Raw genomic sequence first — 23,849 nt, 5'->3', positions numbered from 1 at the left:
AGCACAAATTCACAAAATCTACCTTTTATATATCGATTCATTTTGATTGTCCTTCTGGAAAATTATTTTGAAACAATTTAAACATCAACCCACAGCTCCATGACTGGGTCAATTATGAGGTCATCCTCTGACAGGTCATGTGACAGCTGGAGCCACAAGACGTCAGAACCAGATTTGTGACTGGATTAAAACCCGGAATCCTGTCCCAATGGCTTTTCAAATAAAGCTGTTGCTGTTTGAAAACACAGCAGTTAAACTTTCTGCCTGACCATGAGGGGAGCTAGGGAGAAATTTACAAAACTAAATCCTTTTACAAAATAGTTCAAAAACCATTCACTGAGAAATCATGTGAGGACTCATGTGCTGTAGAGAAACAAGCAGAATACAGAAAGTGCAGAGGAGAGCTGAAAAAGGAAAAGAGATCAGCAAGCTGTATGAGAAAAGATTGGCAGGTCACATAACTGGGAACACTGAAGTCTTTTCCCAACATATGGACAGTCAATGAAAGGGTGGGTCAATTAGGAGATCCTGTGGAGGCAGAGGGTGTGGCTGAGGCACTAATTAAGTACATTTCATCTGTCACAAAACAAACGGGTGCTGCAAATGTCACAGTAAAGGAGGAGGAAGTGGAGAATTTGGAGGGGATGAAAATAGATAAAGAGGAGACAATTACAAGGTGAGCAATGCTCACAGTAGAAAGGTCACCCGGTCTGGATGGGCTGCATCCTGGGTTGCTGAGGGAAGTCAGGGTGGAAATAGCAGAGACTCGAACCACAATCTTTCAATCCTCCTTGAATATGGGAATGACGCCAGAGGACTGGAGGATGGAGGTAAGCTTGGGTAGTTCGATCTCAGTTTAACTTGACCATTTTTATCATGTATCCATTGTCATAACTAACAACGTTAAGAAAGCCATTTTATAATGAACACATGACCAAAGGAACCATTTTGTGTTCAGTACTAACGTTTATATCCTGTATAATTAATGAGTAGCTACCCATCCTGAAACAGATGATTGTAAAAGTAATGAACCTTGATTGAGTTATAATTAATGAATCAATAAACATTTTAGAGAGAATGGGTTTTCATTTCAAGGTAGTTCAATCTAATTACTGTGAGTTTCTGTGTCTGTGTGGGAAAGGACAGTTTCAGCTAAATGTATTCAAACAATGGATCTTTCTCGGACCCCTGATAAAACCCATGGTATGGTACATCGTGACCTTCAAGAGTCTTGATTTAATGAACAGGAAACTTGTTTCCGATCAGATTGGGAGACAGTGTGAAACCACTCCATTGTACTCATGTCTGAGATTCTGAGGACAGGTGACTGTTAGTGGAAGACATTATTAAGAACTAATTAAATGTACCTAGCAACAGCTAGGACCAATTATTATTTTACATGGTGGTGTGATGGCCATCCAGGGGTTAAAAGTAGGGAGCTTGTAAGGTTTCAGTGTGCAGGAACACTAGAAGATCTCAGGGGTAAAGGCTCAGATCATCAACCAAGTTCTCCACCTGATGATGGATCTCGACTGGACAAAGAGGACCGTGACACTCTGAGACCAAGCTCGACCAGTCCCCAGAGCTGTAAAGTTATATTCCCCAAGTTTGTTAAGTAAAATTTTACTTTCAATTATTAAGTACTATTTTACTCTCAATAAAAGTTCTGGACTTATTAATCAAGTATCCTGTTGCTTTAATTGGTTAAAGTCATTCCCAAAGTGATTGTCTACAATAGACTTTCCAGAATTAAAAGATAAGTCTGCAAGGATTGTGAATATTACAGCCCTGTTTAAAAAGAGAGATAAACCCAGGAACTACAGGCCAATTAGTCTAATGTCGGTGGTGGGGAAACTTTTAGAGACAATTATCCAAGAGGAAATTAACTGTCACTTGGTAGAACATGGGCTGATAAATGACAGCCAGTACAGATTGGTTAACAGAAGATTGTGTCTGAAATAATTAATGAATTAATTTCTTTGATGAAGTTTCAGAGAGAGTTGACCAGGGTGGTGAGGTTAATGGTGCGTGTCTGGACATCAAAATTGTGTTTGAAAAGGTACCATAAACTAGACTTGGGGCAGCACAATGGCACAGTGGTTGGCACTGCAACCTCACAGCTCTCGCAACCCAGGTTCTGTTCTGGGTACTGCCTGTGCAGAGTTTGCAAGTTCTCCCTGTGACTGTGTGTGTTTCTGCTGGGTGCTCCGGTTTCCTCCCACAAGCAAAGACTGCAGGTTAATAGGTAAATTGGCTGTTGTAAATTGTCCCTAGTGTAGGTAAGAGAATGGTGGGGATGTGGTAGGGAATATGGGATTATGGTGTAGGATTACTATAAATGGGTGGTGGTTGGTCAGCACAGACTCAGTGGGCCGGATGGCCTGTTTCAGTTTTGCATCTCTCTATGACTTGTTAACAAAATTCAAGCAGATGGGATTAAAGGGGCAGTGGCAGTGTGGATCCAAAATTGGCTGCAGGGTAAAAAGTAGGGTGAATGCTTGTTTTTCAGAATGGATGGAGTTATACAGTAATGTCCTTGTTGTTGCAATATGTTCAATGTCAGACCCCGAGCTGTCCGAGGGATGGGGCAATTTGTGATGTTCCTGTGGTTGCAATATTTGCAGTGTCTGAACTTGATCTGTCACAGGGACGTGGCATTTATGAGGTCCCTGTGGGGTGCTGTTTGTTTGGTGTGTCACACTGACCTGTCCCAGAGAGCGGGAATGTTGTGATGTCCTTGTGGGTTGCAATCTGTTCAGTGTCTGACTCTGATCTGCACCAGGGATGGGGCAGTGTGTGATATCCTTGTGCATGTCATACAGGCCCACTGGTGTGTGGTTCCATCCTGATGCCAAGAAACAGAGCCCCATCTCTGGGCAAAAAGTCTCACTTCTCGATGGGTGTCTCGAGAAGACACAGTGCCGCAGTGGTTAGCACCGCAGCCTCACACCTCCAGTGATCCGCGTTCGATTCTGGGTACTGCCTGTGCAGAGTTTACAAGTTCTCCCTGTGACCACTTGGGTTTCTGCCGGGTGCTCCGGTTTCCACCCACAGCCAAAGACTTGCAGGTTGATAGGTAAATTGGCCATTGTAAATTGCCCCTAGTGTAGGTAGGTGGTAGGGGAATTGAGGGGATGTGGTAGGAATACGGGATTAATGCAGGATTAGTATAAATGGGTGGTTGATGGTCGGCACAGACTCGGTGGGCTGGAAGGGCCTGTTTCAGTACTGTATCTCGAAATAAATGAATAAGAAGGCTGAGGGAGTAAACCTGGAGAGTAAATCCGGAGTGGAGTCCTGGAGGCAGTTACCTGTTACTTATCAGGCAGTTTTCCAGCAACTCCAACAGCAGAGCTGTTAACAAACAGTACTGGCTTTTCCTTTCCTTTGGACAAGACTAGCAATGCTGAGAGGGGGTCCTGATTCTCAGGGTCTCCATACTATTTGCCCAGGCCTGTGCCCTGGAGAGGACACTCCAGCTTCTTGGTTAAACATTAGCACAACCCGGGAATAAACAGTTACTGATTATAAGCTCTCATTGAATTGGTGCAGAGTATGAGCGCCAGGGGTTACTTCGGACAGTGGGAGAGCTCTTAGTGTCTCATTGGATAGCTACCATTCACTCCAAGCTGGGCAGCCCCCAGTCAGTTAGGTGCTGTCCTGCCACGACCCGCTTGCTTCAATGAGTGCTTGGAGCTTGGAGAGTCATCTCTCAACATGCGGATCGATAATCTATGCACCAAGAAAAACAAACTCAACAAAGAAGACACCAGTCCTTCGCATCACAAGCTGGAATGTGAGGACCATGTGTCCTGGCCTTACCGACAACCTTCTGCAGGTTGATGACACACACAAGACAGCTGTGATCGACAAGAAACTCACAAGGCTCAATGTGGACATTGCTGAGCTGCAAGAAACTAGACTCGTTCAAAGTGGATCCCTCAAAGAGAAACACTACACCTTCTTCTGGCAGGGGAAAGCCCAAGAGGCAACTCGTGAGCATGGAGTGGGTTTCACAGTAAAAAACACGCTACTTGAGATGAGTGAACCACCCACAGTAGGCTCAGAGAGACTTCTTACTCTTCACTTGTCAACAAGCGTGGGCCCAGTTAATCTCATGTGCATCTATGTCCCGACACTCACCTCCACCCCAGATGTCAAGGATCAATTCTATGTGACACTTGACACTGCCATCAGTAGAATTCCCAGCACTGAGGGACTGTACCTTCTAGGAGACTTCAACACAAGCTTGGATACTGACTACACAGCTTTGCCAATGTGCATAGAGCACCAGGGGATTTGCAAGATGAACGAAAATGTACAGAGGTTGCTGGAGCTATGCTGTCAAGATGGATTCTGTGTGATGAACAGCTACTTCCAGGTCAAGCTGTGCCACAAGGTGTCCTGGAGACATCCGAGATCACGCCACTGGCACCAGCTAGACCTTATCATCACCAGACATACCACCCTCAGCAGTGTCCTCATCACTCACAGATATCACAGCGCTGACTGTGACACTGACCACTCCCTGGTGTGTAACAAGGTCAGGCTTCAGCCAAGGAAGCTTCATCCATCCATGAAGAAAGGTCGTCCTCTGATCAACACTTGCCGAACCAATGACCCAGGAGTTCCTCAACATCCTCGATCAGGCTCTTTCAGACAACAATGCTCAAGGCCTCAGTGCAGTGTCAAAGTGGAATCATCCGCACGCCACCATCAATAACTCTGCACTCACTGTGTATAGGAAAAGAGATGGGAGGAATGCTGACTGGTTTGAGGCTTATTGGACTGAAATGGAGTCAGTTACTGCAACTAAGAGGAGAGCCCTCATGAACTACAAACAAGTCCCCAGCAAACAACATCTAGATGCTCTCAGAGCTGCCAGAAACAAGTCTCTGCAGACTGCTCAGCACTGCACCAATCAATACTGGTTAAAACTCTGCTGCTGAATCCGGGGATGCTCGAGGGATGTATGAAGGAATTAAGAAAGCAATGGGCCCAGTAGTAACTAAATCAGCACCTTTTGAAGACAAAGACAGGGGTGATCATCACTGAACCTAACAAGCAGATGGAAAGGTGAGTGGAGCATTACCTTGAACTCTACATAACGGAGAACATTGTCATTCAAGTAGCTCTCAGTGCCATTCCAGACTTCCCTGTCATGGAGGAACTGGACAGTGAGCCCACCATAGTCCAGCTCAACAAGGGCTCAAAACATGCGTGATACAAACATTGTCACCTTGTACAAAATTAAGGGGGATCGAAGTGACTGCAGCAATTATCGGAGCCAGCTACTCAGTTCCACTCACCTGCTCGATCCCTTTCCTCCTGCAAGTTCCTTTGCTTCAGGTATCCATCCAATTTCCATTTCAAATCATTGATTGTCTCTACTTCCACCACACTCGTGGGTCAGGTCATTACCACTCACGGCATAAAAAAATTCCACCTCACCCAAGGATGGGAAATATTTATATCTTCTATATTTAGCTTATTCTCTATCTCTACGAGAATAGAATGGCAGTCAACATGAAAGGGAACCCAAAAATCTTTGAGCAGTCTTTAAATAATAAGCAGGTAGTAAGCGGTGAAGTGGGCCCCATTAGGGACAGAGGGTAATATATACTTAGAGCTGCAGGGCAATGTTAATCTAGTTAATGAGTACCTTGTATCAATGATCACTAAGGAAGTGGAATTTCACAAAATATCAGTAGAAGTGGAGAGTGTAGAGGCAATGGAGAGGGTACAAATTGAGAGAGGGAGGTACTGAAAAGGCTGGTTATGCTTCAGGAAGATAAATTACCTGGTCCGTATGGCTTTCATCCCAGATTGCGAAAGGAAATGTGGATGCAGATAACAGAAAGGCTTTCTATAATCTTCCAATCTTCCCTGGATACGGGGAAGGTGTCAGAGGATTAAACAGTGGCAAATGTGACACCCTTATTCAAGAAAGGGTGTAATCACAGTCCGGCTAACTACAGGCCAGTTAGATTAACTGGGTAAGGTTTTAGAAAGAACAATCAGGGAAAAAATCAACAGTCACTTGGAGAGGTTCGAGTTAATTAAGGAGAGTGAGCATGGATTTATAAATGGGAGTTCATGCTTGACTAATCTAACTGCATTTTTTGATGAACTAACAGAGAAGGTTTATGAAGGGCATGCAGTGGATGTTGTTTATGTGGATTTTAAGAAGCGACACATAAAAGGGTGATTAACAACATTGAGGTTCATGGAATAGGAGGGTCAGTGTCCAATTGGATAGAAAATTGGCTTAAGGACAGAAAACAGCAAGTCGCAATAAATGGTTCATTCTCAGACTGGAAGGTTGTCGACAGTGCTGTTCCCCAAGGGTCACTGCTGGAACCACTGCTTTTTACTTGCGACAGATAAATGACTTGGATCTTGGAATATAGAGTAGAATCTCAAAATATGCCGATAACACCAAACTTGGAGAAGTGGCAAACAGTGAGGATGAAATGAACCACCTGCAACAAGACAGTGATAGGCTAGCAGAATGGGCAGACAGGTGCAGATGGATTTTAATAGTGACTAGTGTGAGGTGATGCATTTTAGCAGAAGGAATAGGGAGAGGCAATATATACTTAATGGCACAGTTCGAAAGAGTGTGCAGGAATAGAGGGACCTGTTCACTGTCACGTGAACAATTACTTCTTGTGTGCTCTCAGATTTGTAACCTTCACTGTACTGGAGTGAGGTGACATCTACTGGCAGGAAGCAAGAACTGCAATCAAGCAGCAGAAATTCCATCGTCTGTCAGGGTGAAAGAAACATTGCAATGTGAGGAAATAGTGAATGGGTTTGATTGGGTTGATGGAGACATGATTCCACTTGTGGTGGAGTCCAAAGCAAAGGCCAGAAATATAAAATTGTCACTATTAAAAGATATGAGGAATTCATGATAAATGTATTTAGGTAGTGAGTGGGTGGAACCTAGACAGAATAGAAAGTGAGATTGGGTGGACAGAAGCAGTGTGAAAGGATGGCTCAAACAAAAGGTAAACGCCCTGAAAGGTTAACTCTGTTTCTCTCTCCACAGATGCTGCCAGAGTTTCTGAACATTTCCAACACTTTCTGTTTTTATTTCAGAATTTGCAAGATGATGCTTTGCTCTGAAAAAAAAATGGATGATCGGCTTTGGCTGCCAGTGAAATTCCACAGGAGCTAAAAGGAAGTTCTGATATCAGTGGCATGTTGATTCTTGCTTAGGGTGAGTGATTAATTAATGTGTGAGAGATCCTGGGTTCAAATCCTAGAAAAGCCCTTCTTCTTTGGCATTTTTAGTGTAAGGTCATTGATTGGTTTCAGCCTTGCAGAAGGCGGAATTGATTTCCATATGGAGCCTGCTTGAGGACCAGAGAGCTGGAGTCAAAGAGCTTGATTAACTAAATGTACAGATAGCCAAGTGGGAATATAAAGTTGTTGCAGCAATTGTGACCTGACTCCAAAAACAACAGGACTGGGTTCTGGACTGGAATGGAATGGAATTCTTCAGTGTTTCTGTTGTTTGGCTTGCATTGACTCATCGATTTTCTTGTTTTTCACTTTGTCGATGCCTTTGAATAATTGTGGATCCTTCTTCAGAGTGTCTTCTTTCACCAGGTAGTTCTGACCTTTGATGATGATGATCGTAATGAGCTTCAATTCGCTGATAGTTTTGGAACTGAACAGATTGCCTTTGCTTGAGTCTACAACATGGAACTCAGTCTGACATGTGGACCCATGGGAGGATTTGAATGCCACCCCTGCATTGAAGAATACAGTTGCATCCATCCAATAAGAGAGCGAGTAGAAGTGACAGTTCAGTCAGTCAAACATTAAACTTTTATTTTCAGGGTGGTGAGTTTGAGTGCCATTTTGTTTTTCCCTTTTTTAAGGCTTCATTAGCAGAGAGTACAAGGAGTGTTTGAAATGAAATTCAGCAAAAGTATGAGAAAGTCTCACTTTGATTCAGGACTCATCTCTCTGCAGCATCTCGCTGTGAAAGATTGAACTTCATCTCATTTCATTCCCAGCTCGGGGTCAGTGCGGCTCAGTGGGACTTCTGGCTGTCTCCTGCTTCACAATCCATCAGTGCTGAGAAAGCAATGGGGAATATTATTCACGGCTCTGTAACCAGAGGACACCAATTTAAGGTGAATGGCAAAAGAACCAAAGGCAACATGAGGAAAAACTTATTTTGCACAGCGAGTGGTTAAGATCTGATATGCACTGTTTGAGAGTGTGATGGAGGCTGATTCAACCATGGTTTTCAAAATGGTATAAAATAATTATCTGAAGTGAAAAAAATTGCATGTTTTCATGGAATACATGAGTCTGTGGCATGAGCTGAGTTGCTCGTGCAGAGAAGCAGCACAAGTACAATGAGCTGAATGGCTTCCTTTTGTTCTGTAACTATTCTATGATCTATGATTCTTTTCAGAGTGAAATCAACACTCACATACAAGAAACTGACAGGTACAATGTAAACCCCACACTAACATACCAGCGAATGCTAGGGACAGAGTAAAACCAATCAGTCCTGGACTAGAAAGTGACAGGTACACTGTAAACTTCGCATTACCAGACAAGAAATTGACAGATACAGTGTGAAACCCACAGTCACGTTGCAGCAGTTGGCAGGTAACGTGTAAAATTCTTTCTTTCATATCCCAACTGCAAGGTACAAAGGAAATTAGGTACACACCCAGGCTCACACTTCAAAGACTGAGAGATACAAAGCAAAACACATACTCACCTACAAGTACAGAGACGAAGACACACTCAGAGGAGGTGCAGATTCAAGACACATGCATGTAACAGAAACTGATAGGGATAGAATCAAACCCTTTCTCACTTCTCAGAAACTGATAGATCTCGACAAAAGCTGATGCTCACATACAAGTTGTTGAAAGATATGTGGTGAAACTCACAGAGCAATAGCAGAAACAAACAGGTACTGAATAATACCCACAGTCACAGACCAAAAACTGAAATATACTGAGTTAAACATCACTTTCTCACACCAGAAACTCATGGCTACAAAGTGAAGCTGACTCTATCCTCCCAGGCATTGACAGGTGCAAAAGAAAACACTCACGACGATTCCAGGTCATGAAATGTACGTAATAAAATCTTTCAGCTGAAAGAATAGCATTAATGACAGGTGTGGTACCCAGAATGCTCAGCGGCCTAGAATCCGCCCGATCTGTGACAGGAGCGGGGCGCGCAGGCGCAGTAGAGACAGCTCTGTCAGCAGCTGGAGCTGCGGGTTCGGAGTTGGAGCGGAATATTCACAAAGTGCCAGAAGACTTTGTTGGCTCACACAGCTGGAGCAGGGCCTCAGGGCCACAATAACATGAACAATCCCATCTGTATCCCTGCAGATGGCGGTGGTGAGGCTTTTCCCAGTGAGGCTTCCCGAAACGGCGTCGAGAAATGGATAAGAATTGGGGACTGGGCAGGGAGCGTCTCTAAATGAATAAAATTTGGGTACTGGTCAGGGAGCGTCTGTAAATGGATAAGAATTGGGGACTGGGCAGGGAGCGTCTCTAAATGAATAAAATTTGGGTACTGGTCAGGGAGCGTCTCTAAATGAATAAGATTTGGGTACTGGTCAGGGAGCGTCTGTAGATGGGTAAGAATTAGGGACTGGGCAGGGAGTGTCTCGAAATGAATAAAATTTGGGTACTGGTCAGGGAGCGTCTGTAAATGGATAAGAATTGGGGACTGGTCAGGAAGCGTCTGTAAATGGATAAGAACTGGGGACTGTGCAGGGAGTTTGTAAAATTGAATACGAGTTGGAGACTGGGCAGGGAGCGTTTCTAAATGAATAAGATTTGGGGACTGGGCAGGGAGCGTCGATAAATGCTTAAGAATTGGGGACTGGTTAGGGAGTGTTTTATTATTCGTTCGTGGGATGTGGGCGTCGCTGGCTCGATCTCAGCTCGAGTAATGTGTCCAGTTCTGGGCACCAGGCTTTAGAAAGGACATCAAAGCTTCTGAGACAGTTCAGAGGAGATTTACTAGAATGATACCAGAGATGAGGGGTGTCAGTTCTCTGGACAGGCTGGTGAAGCTGGGATTGTTCTCCTCAGAGTAGAGAAGGTTAAGGGAAGATTTAATAGAGATGTTCAGAATCATGAAGGATTTTCATCGGGTAGAGAGGGAGAAACTGTTTCCACTGTCCTGGGGGTCAGTAACCAGAGGACACAGATTTAAAATAATCGGCCAAAAATGTCAAGGGGAGGTGAGGAGAGATCTTTTTACCCAGTAACTGATTCGGATTTGGAATGAATTGTCTGACAGGGTGGTGGAAACAGATTCAATTATAACTTTCATAAAGGAATTGGACAAATATTTCAAAGTGAAATTCTCCAGGATTATGGGGAAATAGGCAGGGGGTTGGACTAATTGCATATTTTTGTTAGAGAGTCAGCAGAGGCACAATGGGGCCGAATGGCCTCCTTCTGTGCTGTATGATTCGATGAACATAAGAACGAGGAGCCGGAGTTGGCAAGTCAGCCACTCGAGCCTGCTCAGCCATTCAATACAATCATGGCTGATCTCATCACGGCAGTTCTTGTTTCTTGCCAGTAGATGTCACTTCACTCCAATGCAGTGAAGTTTACAAATCTGAGAGAGAAACAACAGGAAAGAATTGTTCCCATGATAGTGAATGTGTTGGATTTAGAAATACCAGGAGTGGAGACGAGTTATTACTTGTCTGCTCGATCCCCATAGCCCTGTAAAATTATTTCCTTCAAGGGCCCATTCAAATTCCTTTTGTAATCCTCGATTGTCTCCATTTCCAACGCCCTCGTGGGCAGCGAGTTACAGATCATCACCAATCAGTGTAAAAAAGTTATTGCGCACATTCCCCCTGTACCTCCTGTCCAAAACCTTTAATCTGTGTCCCCTAGTCCTTGTACCAATAGTTAACGGGAACAATGTTTCCTTGCCAACTTATTTAAAACTGTCACAGCCGAAAACACATCCATCAATTCTCCCCTCACTCTCCTTTGACACAGGCAGAACAGCCCTAGCTTTTCCAACCTAACCTTGTAACTAAAATCCTCCATCCCTGGATCCATTCTGGTGAATTACCTCTGCATCCTCTCAAGGACGCTCACATTCTTTCTTAAGTGTGGTAAGCAAAACTGGAAGCAAATCTCCAACTGGGGCCTAACCAGAGCTTTATAATGGTTCAGCATAACTTCCCTGCTTTGTACTCAATGCCTCTATTTATAAAGCCCAAGATCCCATATGCTTTGCTAACCACTCTCGCCATATGTCTTGCCACCTTCAAAGATTGATGCACATGAACTCCAAGTCCCTCTATTCCAGCACACTCTTTAGAACTGTGCCATTAAGTAAATATTGCCTCTCCCTATTCCTTATGCCAAAATACATCACCTCACACTTGTCACTATTAAATTCCATCTGCCACCTGTCTGCCCATTCTGCTAGCCTATCATTGTCCTGTTGCAGGCAGTTCATATCATCCTCACTGTTTGCCACTCCTCCAAGTTTGTTGTCATCGGGATATTTTGAGATTCTACTCAATATTCCAAGATCCAAGTCATTTAGCTTTAGCAAAAAAAGCAGTGGTTCTAGCACTGACCCTTGGGGAACACCACTGTCGACTATCCTCCAGTCTGACAAAGAATCATTTCATAAGACTCGCTGTTTTCTGTCCTTCAACCAATTTTCTATCCAATTGGACACTGACCCTCCTATACCACGAACCTCAATTTTGTAAACCCCCTTTTTATGTGGTACCTTGTCAAACGCTTCCTTAAAATCCATATAAACAACATCCACTGCATTCCCTTCATCAACCTGCTCTGTTAGTTCATCAAAAAATGCAGTTAGATTAGTCAAGCATGAACTCCCATTTATAAATCCATGCTCACTCTACTCAATTAACTCGAACCTATCCAAGTGACTGTTGATTTTTTACCCTGATTATTCTTTCTAAAACCTTACCCACGGCTGCTGTTAATCTAACTAGCCTGTAGTTAGCCGGACTGTCCTTACACCCTTTCTTGAATAAGGGCGTCGCATTTGCCACTGTTTAATCCTCTGGCACCTCCCCCGTATCCAGGGAAGATTGGAAGATTATGGCAAACTCTTCCATTATCTGCATCCGCATTTCCTTTCGCAACCTGGGATGCCAGCCATCCAGACCAGGTGATTTAGCTACCCTAAGCACAGCCAGCCTTTTTAGTACCTCCCTCTCTCAATTTGTACCCTCTCCATTGACTCTACTCTCTTCACTTCGACTGATATTTTGTCAAATTCCACTTCCTTAGTGATCACTGATACAAAGTACTCATTAAGTAGATTAACATTGCCCTGCACCTCTAAGCTTATATTATCCTTTTTGTCCCTAATATGCCCGACTCAACCTCTTACTACCCACTTATCATTTACATGCTGCTCGAAGATTTTTGGGTTTCCTTTCATGTTGACTGTCAGTCTATTCTCATAGAAATAGAGAATAAGCAAATATAGAAGATGTAAGTATTTCCCATCCTTGATGAGGTGGAATTTTTTATGTTGTGGGTGATAATGTCTTGGCCCACGAGTGTGGTGGAAGCAGAGACAATCAATGATTTGAAAAGGAAATTAGATGGATACTTGAAGGAAAGAAACTTGCAGGAGGAAAGGGATCGAGGTGGTGAGTGGAACTGACTAGATTGCTCCGGGGAGAGCCAGCATGGACGTGATCGGCCAAATGACCACCTTCTGTGCTGTAAATGACTCTGTGTTGTTTCTCAAATTCAATCCACTGGTGCTTGGTAAATAATTTCAAAGTAAATTGTGCAACCGGAAAATCAGAATCAAGGCAATGGACGCATAAGGAAGCGAAATTGCTGAAACCCGGGATTGAACCAGGGACCTTTAGATCTTCAGTCTAACGCTCTCCCAGCTGAGCTATTTCAGCCCTACATTAACAGTGGCTTGGTGTCCTTGTTTTGGAAGAAAATACATACATTCAAGTTTTCCAAAAAATTAAAGAACACAACATGTGAGTAATATTCCCCATTGCTTTCTCAGTACTGATGGATTGTGAAGCGGGAGACAGCCAGAAGTGCCACTGAGCCGCACAGACCCCGAGCTGAGAATGAAATGAGATCAAATTCAATCTTTCATAGTGAGATGCTGCTGAGAGGTAAGAGTCCTGAATCAAAGCGAGACTTGCTCATTTCAAACACTCCCTGTACTCTCTGCTCATGAAGCCTTAAAAAAGGGAAAAACAGAATGGCACTCAAACTCACAACCCTGCCATTAAAAGTCTCATATTCGACTGACAGAACTGTCACTTCTACTCGGTCTCTTATTGGATGGATCCAACTCCAACACAGGGATGGCATTTAAATCCTCCCATGGGTCCACATGTCAGACTGAGTTCCATGGTGTAGACTCAAGCAAAGGAAATCTGCTCAGTTCCAGAACTATCAGCGAATTGAAGCTGATTACGATCAACATCATCAGAGGTCAGAACTACCTGGTGAAAGAAGACACCCTGAAGAAGGATCCACAATTATTCAAAGGCATCGACAAAGTGAAAAACAAGAAAATCGATGAGTCAATGCAAGCCAAACAACAGAAACACTGAAGAATTCCATTCCATTCCAGTCCAGAACCCAGTCCTGTTGTTTTTGGAGTCAGGTCACAATTGCAGCAACAACTTTATGTTCCCACTTGGCTATCTGTCCATTTAGTTAATTACAATTTTGTCGACAACCTCTTTGAATCCAGTTGTCTGGTCCTCAAGCCAGCTCCGGATGGAAGTCAATTCCACCTTCTGCAAGGCTGAAACCAATAGATAACCTTATTCTAAAAATGCCAGCAGACCAGGGCTCGTCCAGGACTTGAACCCGGGATCTCTCGCATGTTAATTAACCATACTCCCAAAGCGAGAACCATACCCCTAGACCAACGAGCCACTGACAGGTCAGGCTTTATTAGCTGCTGTGGAATTTCACTGGAACCCCCCAGCCAATCATCCATTTTTTTTCAGATCAAAGCAACATCCTGCAAATGCTGAAATAAAAACAGAAAGTGCTGGAAATGTTCAGCAGCTCTGGCAGCATCTGTGCTGTGAGAAACACAGTTAACGTTTCAGGGCACTCACCTTTTGTTTCAGCCATCCTTTCAGACTGCTTCTGTCCATCCAATCTCACTTTCTATTCTATCCACATTCTAACCATTCACAACGTTGCTACATTTTTCATGAATTCCTCATTTCTTTTATTAATGACAATTTTGTATTTCTGGCCTTTGCTTCAGACACCACCACAAGTGGAATCATGTCTCCATCTACCCAATCAAACCACTTCGCTGTCTCCTCACATTGCAATGTTTCTTTAACCCTGACAGACTGCGGAGTTTCTGCTGCTTGATTGCAGTTCTTGCTTCCCGCCAGTAGATGTCACCTCACTCCAATACAGTGAAGTTTACAAATCTGAGAGAGACACAACAGGAAATAATTGTTCACATTATAGTGAATGTGTGGGATTTAGAAATACTAGGAGTGGAGACGAGTTATTATTGCACTCTGCTATTACATCTTTTATAATGGACTCCAGCATTTTCCCCACGACGGATGTCAGGGTAACCGGTATATAATTCGCTGTTTTCTTTCTGCCTCTTTTTTTAAATAGTGGAGTTACATTAACTACCGTCCAATCCATTGGAACTGTTCCAGAGTCGATAGAAGTTTGAAAAAAGACCAGAAATGCATCTGCTATTTAAGTACTCTGGGATGTAGATTATCAGGCCCTGGAGATTTATCGGCCTTCAATCCCATCAATTTCCCAAACATTCCCTACTAATACTGATTTCACACAGTTCCTCCTTCTCACTAGGCCCTATGTTCCCCAACATTTCTGGGAGATAATTTGTATCCTCCTTTGTGAAGACAGATCCAAAGTATGTATTTAATTGGTCTGCCATTTCTTTGTTCCCCATTATAAATTCCCCCGTTTCTGACTGTAAGGGGCCCACATTTGTCTTCACTAATCTTTTTCTCTACACATATCTATAGAAGCTTTTACAGTCAGTTTTTATGTTCTCTGCTAGCTTACTCTCATACTCTATTTCCCCCTTCTTAATCAATCCTTTTGTCCTCCTCTGCTAAATTCCAAACTGCTCACAATCTTCAGGTTTGCTGCTTGTTCTGGCCATTTTATATTTCTCCTCCTTGGATCTAATACTTTCCTTAATTTCTTTTGTAAGCCACAGTTGAGCCACCCTTCCTGTTTTACTTTTGCACAGACAGGAATGAACAATTGTTGTAATTCATCCATGCGCTCTTTAAATGCTAGCCATTGCCTGTCCACTGTCAACCCTATAAGTAACGTTCCCCAATCTATCATAGCCAACTCCCGCCTCATACCTTCATCGTTCTCTTTGTTTAGATTCAAGACCCGAGTCTCGGAATCAACTCTCTCACTCTCCATCTTAATGAAGAATTTTATCATATTATGGGCGCACTTCCCCAAGGGCCCCCACACAACAAGATTGTTAACTAATCCTTTCTCATTACACAATACCCAGTCCAGGATGGCCTGTTCTCTAGAGGTGTTATACACCTCTATCAATTCTCCACTCAATCTCCTTTGAGAAAGGCAGAATAATCCTAGCTTTTCCAACCTAACCTTGTAACTAAAATCCCCCATCCCTGGATCCATTCTGGTAAATCGCCTCTGCGTCCTCTCAAGGACCCTCGCATTCTTTCTAAAGTCTGCTGAGCAGAACTGGAAGCCACACTCCAATTGGGGCCTAACCAGAGTTTTATAATGGTTCAGCATAACTTCCCTGCTTTTGTACTCAATGCCTCTATTTATAAAGCCCAAGATCCCATATGCTTTGCGAACCACTCTCGCAATATGACTTGCCTCCTTCAAAGATTGATGCACATGAACCCCAAGTCCCTCTATTCCAGAACACTATTTAGAACTGTGCCATTAAGTATATATTGCCTCTCCCTATTCCTTATGCCAAAATACATCACCTCACACTTGTCACTATTAAATTCCATCTGCCACCTGTCTGCTCATTCTGCTAGCCTATCACTGTCCTGTTGCAGGCAGTTCATATCATCTTCACTGTTTGCCGCTCCTCCAGGTTTGGTGTCATCGGCATATTTTGAGATTCTACTCTGTATTCCAAGATCCAAGTCACTTACCTTGAGCAAAAAAAACAGTGGTTCTAGCACTGACCCTTGGGGAACACCACTGTCAACTATCCTCCAGTCTGACAAAGAACCATTTAATAAGACTCGCTGTTTTCTGTCCTTAAACCAATTTTCTATCCAATTGGACACTGACCCTCCTGTACCACGAACCTCAATTTTGTTAACCGCCCTTTTATGTGGTACCTTGTCAAACGCTTCCTTAAAATCCATACAAACAACATCCACTGCATTCCCTTCATCAAGCTGCTCTGTTAGTTCATCAAAAAATGCAGTTAGATTAGTCAAGCATGAACTCCCATTTATAAATCCATGCTCACACTCCTTAATTAACTCGAACCTCTCCAAGTGACTGTTGATTTTTTACCCTGATTATTCTTTCTAAAACCTTACCCACCGCTGCTGTTAATCTAACTAGCCTGTAGTTACCCGGACTGTCCTTACACCCTTTCTTGAATAAGGGTGTCGCATTTGCCACTGTTTAATCCTCTGGCACCTCCCCTGTATCCAGGGAAGATTGGAAGATTATAGCAAGCCCTTCCGTTATCTGCATCCGCATTTCCTTTCGCAACCTGGGATGTGAGCCATCCGGACCAGGTGATTTATCTTCCCTAAGCACAGCCAGCCTTTTTAGTACCTCCCTCTCTCAATTTGTACCCTCTCCATTGACTCTACTTTCTTCACTTCAACTGATATTTTGTCAAAATCCACTTCCTTAGTGATCACTGATGCAAAGTACTCATTAAGTAGATTAACATTGCCCTGCACCTCTAAGCTTATATTATCCGTTTTGTCCCTAATAGGCGCGACTCAACCTCTTACTACCCACTTATCATTTACATGCTGCACGAAGATTTTTGGGTTTCCTTTCATGTTGACTGCCAGTCTATTCTCATAGAAATAGAGAATAAGCAAATATAGAACATGTAAGTATTTCCCACCCTTGATGAGGTGGAATTTTTTATGTTGTGGGTGGCAATGTCTTTGCCCACGAGTGTGGTGGAAGCAGAGACAATCAATGATTTGAAAAGGAAATTGGATGGATACTTGAAGGAAAGAAACTTGCAGGAGGAAAGGGATCGAGCTGGTGAGTGGAACTGACTAGATTGCTCCGGGGAGAGCCAGCATGGACGTGATAGGCCAAATGACCACCTTCTGTGTTGTAAATGACTCTGTGTTGTTTCTCAAATTCAATCCAATGGTGCTTGGGAAATAATCTCAAAGTAAATTGTGCAACTGGAAAATCAGAACCAAGGCAAGGGACGCATAAGGAAGCAAAATTGCTAAAACCCGGGAGTGAACCAGGGACCTTTAAATCTCCGATCTAACACTCTCCCAACTGAGCTATTTCAGCCCTGCATTTGCAGCGGCTTGGTGTCCTTGTTTTGGAAGAAAATACATACATTGAAGTTTTCCAAAAAATTAAAGAACACAACATGTGAGTAATATTCCCCATTGCTTTCTCAGTAGTGATGGATTGTGAAGCGGGAGACAGCCAGAAGTGCCACTGAGCCGCACAGACCCCGAGCTGAGAATGAAATGAGATCAAATTCAATCTTTCATAGTGAGATGCTGCTGAGAGGTAAGAGTCCTGAATCAAAGCGAGACTTGCTCATTTCAAACACTCCCTGTACTCTCTGCTCATGAAGCCTTACAAAAGGGAAAAACAGAATGGCACTCAAACTCACAACCCTGCCATTAAAAGTCTCATATTCGACTGACAGAACTGTCACTTCTACTCGGTCTCTTATTGGATGGATGCAGCTCCAACGCAGGGGTGGCATTCAAATCCTCCCATGGGTCCACATGTCAGACTGAGTTCCATGTTGTCGACTCAAGCAAAGGAAATCTGCTCACTTCCAAAACTATCAGCGAATTGAAGCTGATTACAATCAACATCATCAGAGGTCAGAACTACCTGGTGAAAGAAGACACCCTGAAGAAGGATCCACAATTATTCAAAGGCATCGACAAAGTGAAAAACAAGAAAATCGATGAGTCAATGCAAGCCAAACAACAGAAACACTGAAGAATTCCATTCCATTCCAGTCCAGAACCCAGTCCTGTTGTTTTTGGAGTCAGGTCACAATTGCAGCAACAACTTGATGTTCCCACTTGGCTATCTGTCCATTTAGTTAATTACAATTTTGTCGACAACCTCTTTGAATCCAGTTGTCTGGTCCTCAAGCCAGCTCCGTGTGGAAGTCAATTCCACTTTCTGCAAGGCTGAACCAATAGATAACCTTATTCTAAAAATGCCAGCAGACCAGGGCTCGTCCAGGACTTGAACCCGGGATCTCTCGCATGTTAATTAACCATACTCCCAAAGCGAGAATCATACCCCTAGACCAACGAGCCACTGACAAGTCAGGCTTTATTAGCTGCTGTGGAATTTCACTGGAACCCCCCAGCCAATCATCCATTTTTTTTTCAGATCAAAGCAACATCCTGCAAATGCTGAAATAAAAACAGAAAGAGCTGGAAATGTTCAGCAGCTCTGGCAGCATCTGTGCTGTGAGAAACACAGTTAACGTTTCAGGGCACTCGCCTTTTGTTTCAGCCATCCTTTCAGACTGCTTCTGTCCATCCAATCTCACTTTCTATTCTATCCACATTCTAACCATTCACTACGTTACTACATTTTTCATGAATTCCTCATTTCTTTTATTAATGACAATTTTGTATTTCTGGCCTTTGCTTCAGACACCACCACAAGTGGAATCATGTCTCCATCTACCCAATCAAACCACTTCGCTGTCTCCTCACATTGCAATGTTTCTTTAACCCTGACAGACTGCGGAGTTTCTGCTGCTTGATTGCAGTTCTTGCTTCCCGCCAGTAGATGTCACCTCACTCCAATACAGTGAAGTTTACAAATCTGAGAGAGACACAACAGGAAATAATTGTTCACATTATAGTGAATGTGTGGGATTTAGAAATACTAGGAGTGGAGACGAGTTATTATTGCACTCTGCTATTACATCTTTTATAATGGACTCCAGCATTTTCCCCACGACGGATGTCAGGGTAACCGGTATATAATTCGCTGTTTTCTTTCTGCCTCTTTTTTTAAATAGTGGAGTTACATTAACTACCGTCCAATCCATTGGAACTGTTCCAGAGTCGATAGAATTTTGAAAAAAGACCAGAAATGCATCTGCTATTTAAGTACTCTGGGATGTAGATTATCAGGCCCTGGAGATTTATCGGCCTTCAATCCCATCAATTTCCCAAACATTCCCTACTAATACTGATTTCACACAGTTCCTCCTTCTCACTAGGCCCTATGTTCCCCAACATTTCTGGGAGATAATTTGTATCCTCCTTTGTGAAGACAGATCCAAAGTATGTATTTAATTGGTCTGCCATTTCTTTGTTCCCCATTATAAATTCCCCCGTTTCTGACTGTAAGGGGCCCACATTTGTCTTCACTAATCTTTTTCTCTACACATATCTATAGAAGCTTTTACAGTCAGTTTTTATGTTCTCTGCTGGCTTACTCTCATACTCTATTTCCCCCTTCTTAATCAATCCTTTTGTCCTCCTCTGCTAAATTCCAAACTGCTCACAATCTTCAGGTTTGCTGCTTGTTCTGGCCATTTTATATTTCTCCTCCTTGGATCTAATACTTTCCTTAATTTCTTTTGTAAGCCACAGTTGAGCCACCCTTCCTGTTTTACTTTTGCACAGACAGGAATGAACAATTGTTGTAATTCATCCATGCACTCTTTAAATGCTAGCCATTGCCTATCCACTGTCAACCCTTTAAGTAACGTTCCCCAATCCATCATAGCCAACTCCCGCCTCATACCTTCATAGTTTTCTTTGTTTAGATTCAGGACCCGAGTCTCGGAATCAACTCTCTCACTCTCCATCTTAATGAAGAATTTTATCATATTATGGGCGCACTTCCCCAAGGGACCCCACACAACAAGATTGTTAACTAATCCTTTCTCATTACACAATACCCAGTCTCGGATGGCCTGTTCTCTCGAGGTGTTATACAGCTCTATCAATTCTCCACTCAATCTCCTTTGAGAAAGGCAGAATAATCCTAGCTTTTCCAACCTAACCTTGTAACTAAAATCTCCCATCCCTGGATCCATTCTGGTAAATCGCCTCTGCATCCTCTCAAGGACCCTCACATTCTTTCTAATGTCTGCTGAGCAGAACTAGAAGCAACACTCCAATTGGAGCCTAACCAGAGTTTTATAATGATTCAATATAACAACCCTGCTTTTGTACTCAATGCCTCTATTTATAAAGCCCAAGATCCCATATGCTTTGCTAACCACTCTCGCAATATGTCTTGTAACCTTCAAAGATCGGTACACATGAACCCCAAGTCCCTCTATTCCAGCACACTCTTTATAACTGTGCCATTAAGTATATATTGCCTCTCCCTATTCCTTTTGCCAAAATACATCACCTCACACTTGTCACTATTAAATTCCATCTGCCACCTGTCTGCCCATTCTGCTAGCCTATCACTGTCCTGTTGCAGGCAGTTCATATCATCCTCACTGTTTGCCACTCCTCCATGTTTGGTGTCATCGGCATATTTTGAGATTCTACTCTGTATTCCAAGATCCAAGTCACTTACCTTCAGCAAAAAAAGCAGTGGTTCTGGCACTGACCCTTGGGGAACACCACTGTCGACTATCCTCCGGTCTGACCAAGAACCATTTAATATGACTCGCTGTTTTCAGTCTTTAAAACAATTTACTATCCAACTGGACACTGACCCTCCTAATCCATGAACCCCAATTTTTTTAACCACCCTTTTATGTGGTACTTTATAAAATGCTTTCGTAATATCCATATAAACAACATCCACTGCATTCCCTTCATCAGTATTCTCAGATAGTTTATCAACAAATGCAGTTAGATTCGTCAAGCATGAACTCCCATTGATAAATCCATGCCCACTCTCCTGAGTTAACTCAAACCTCTCCAAAGGACTTGATTTTTTTCCCTGACCTGTTGACCTCATGCTGATAGCAAGCTCACCATAGAGCATGTTTTTGGCAATGTGACCGTCATCCATTTGGCCCAGTCAACAGAGTCACCGCTGACTCAAGAGGGCAAACATGCTGCGGATCCCTGCACGCTGGTGTACTTCCGCATTCGGCACTCTGTCCTGCCAGGAGATGCCCAGTATCCATCTGAGGCAGTGGAGGTGGAAGCTGTTCAGCCGCTTTTTTTGGCTTGTATAAGTTGTTGATGCTTCTCTACTATAAAGGAGGGTGCTGAGAACACAAGCCTGGTACACGTGGAGCTTTGTATTTTAGGTCAGTTTGCTGTCGTTTCACACTTGTCTTCTCAACTTTGACATGACAGCTGCAGCATTGGCAATCCTGGTGCTGATTTCAGCATCAAGGGCCAGATTGCTGGTGATTGTTGATTGAAGGTATGTGAAGCTGTTGACAACCTCCAAAGTGAGGTTGTCGATGTTGATGGAAAGTGGAGTCTCTACGTCCTGGCCCGTAACTTTCATCTTCCTGATGCTGATTGTCAGTCCAAACTCTTTGCAGGCCAGGGAGAACCGATCTACAAGCTGCTGTGACTGAACTTCATTATGGGATGTCAGCACAGCATCATCAGCAAATAGCAACTCACAGACTAGGAATTTACCCACTTTGGTCTTGGCGCACAGTCTTGCCAAGTTGAACAGCTTGTCGTCAGCTCTGATGTGCAGGTGAACACCTATATCTGAGTAATTGAAAGTGTACAATAGCAGCATGGAGAAGAATATGCCAATTATAAAGGATGTGATAACTAGACAGTTCGAAAATGATGACATGATTGGGCAGAGTCAACATAGATTTATGAAAAGGAAAACAGGTTTGAAAAACCTGTTGAGATTTTTGAGGATGTTACCTATAGAACAGATAAAGGAGAACCAGTGGATGTGTGGTATTTGTATTTTCCTTTGGTAAGGTCCCACACAGGAGGTGAGTAAACAAAATTAGAGCACATAGGCTTGGGGATAATATGCTGATATGGATTGAGAATTGGTTAACAGACCGAAAACAGAGAGCAGGAATAACGGGTCCTTCTCAGGATGGCAGGCTGTTACTATTGGGGTACTGCAAGGATCAGTGTTGGAGCCACAGCTGTTAACAACCTATATAAATGATTTGGATGTGGGGATTAAATGTAATATTTCCAAGTTTGCAGATGACACAAAGCTCGATGAAGTGTGAGTTGTGAGGAGGATGCAGATAGGCTTCCAGGGGACCTGGAGAGGCTAAGTGAATGGGCAAGAACATGGAATATAATGTGAATAAGTGTGAAGTTATTCACTTTGGTAGAATAAACAGAAAGACAGAGTATTTCTTCAATGGTGAGAGGTTGGGAAGTGTCGATGTCCAAAGGGACCTGGGTGTCCTTGTTCCTGAGACACTAAAAGCTCTTGTGCAGGTGCAGCAATCAATTAGGAAGGCAAATGGTATGTTGTACCCACACGAGGGGTCATGAGTACAGGAGTAAAGATGTCTTGCTGCAATTGTCTCGAGCCTTGGTGAATCCGCACTGGAATATTGTGTACAGTTTAGCCTCCTCATCTTATGAAGGATACACTTGCCAAAGGGGGGTGTGAAACAGAGGGTCAACAGACTAATCTTTTTTTTGCATTTATTTCATTTCATCTCAGTTTGTTCAGTTTGCTTACCTACTGTTTTTTTCAGGTTTGTACTTCCTGCTGTTCAATATTCAGTCCATTAACATCTAATCTGTACTAATGCTTTGTCTTTCAACACACCATTAACATATTGTTTGCCTTTGCTGCATGACCTTTTGGTCAGCTATGTGGCCTTGTCCAATCTACACCTTCTCCTTTGTTATCTCTTGCCCCACCCCCACCCCACTTGCTTATAACCTGTGACTTTTCTAATATATGTCAGTTCCGAAGATGGGTCACTGACCTGAAACGTTAACTGTGCTTCTCTTTTCACAGATGCTGCCAGACCTGCTGAGTGGTTCCAGCATTTCTTGTTTTTATGTCGCCAGACTAATCCCTGGGATGGTGGGATTGTCTTATGAGGAAACTAGGCCTGTATTCCTTAAAGTTTCGAAGAATGAGAGGTGATCTGATTGAAACTGACAAAATTCTTACAGGGCGTGACAGTGTGGATGTAGACAGGATGTTTGCCCTGGTTGGTGAGTCTAAAACCAAAGGACATCGTCTCAGAATAAGGAGTAGGCCATTTAAAACTGAGATGGGTGGAATTTCTTCACTCAGACGGTGGTGAATCATTGGAATACTGTGCCCCAGAGGGCTGTGGCAGCTCAATCATTGAGCATGTTCAAGACAGAAATTGATAGAAATCTTGATACTCATGACATCAAGGGATATGGGGATAGCATGGGAAAGGGGCTTTGAGGTAGGTGATCAGCCATGATCGAATTGAATGACAGAGCAGGCTCGACGGGCTGAAATGCTTACTCCTATGTTCCTCTGTTCCTAAGAGAGTTGGCGCCAGCGCGCAGCCCTGCTTTACCCCCCTGCTGATCTTGAAAACGTCTGATGTTGCTCCATTGTAACTGATGGAACTGTGCATGTTCTCGTTGAAAGAAGAGATAATGCCCAAGAGGTCAGGAGGGCAGCCTGTGTTCCATTGCAGTTTGAAGAGGCCGTCTCTGCTGACAA

At 43.3% G+C, this 23,849-nt stretch overlaps 2 non-coding genes across 2 annotated transcripts; both read right to left on the bottom strand.

The window, feature by feature from the left end:
* Positions 1–12,870: 12,870 nt before the first annotated feature.
* On the bottom strand, positions 12,871–12,943 carry trnaf-gaa (transfer RNA phenylalanine (anticodon GAA)). The gene has a single exon. It is a non-coding gene; the product is annotated as a tRNA-Phe (tRNA).
* Positions 12,944–17,479: 4,536 nt separating this feature from the next.
* Positions 17,480–17,552, bottom strand: trnas-gga (transfer RNA serine (anticodon GGA)). Its single transcript has one exon. It is a non-coding gene; the product is annotated as a tRNA-Ser (tRNA).
* Positions 17,553–23,849: the final 6,297 nt, after the last annotated feature.

Source organism: Heterodontus francisci, unplaced genomic scaffold (assembly GCF_036365525.1).
Source record: "Heterodontus francisci isolate sHetFra1 unplaced genomic scaffold, sHetFra1.hap1 HAP1_SCAFFOLD_286, whole genome shotgun sequence".
Taxonomy (NCBI): Eukaryota; Metazoa; Chordata; class Chondrichthyes; order Heterodontiformes; family Heterodontidae; genus Heterodontus; species Heterodontus francisci.
The sequence above is the reverse complement of the archived record's forward strand: the minus strand, read 5'-3'. Positions and strand labels throughout refer to the sequence as shown.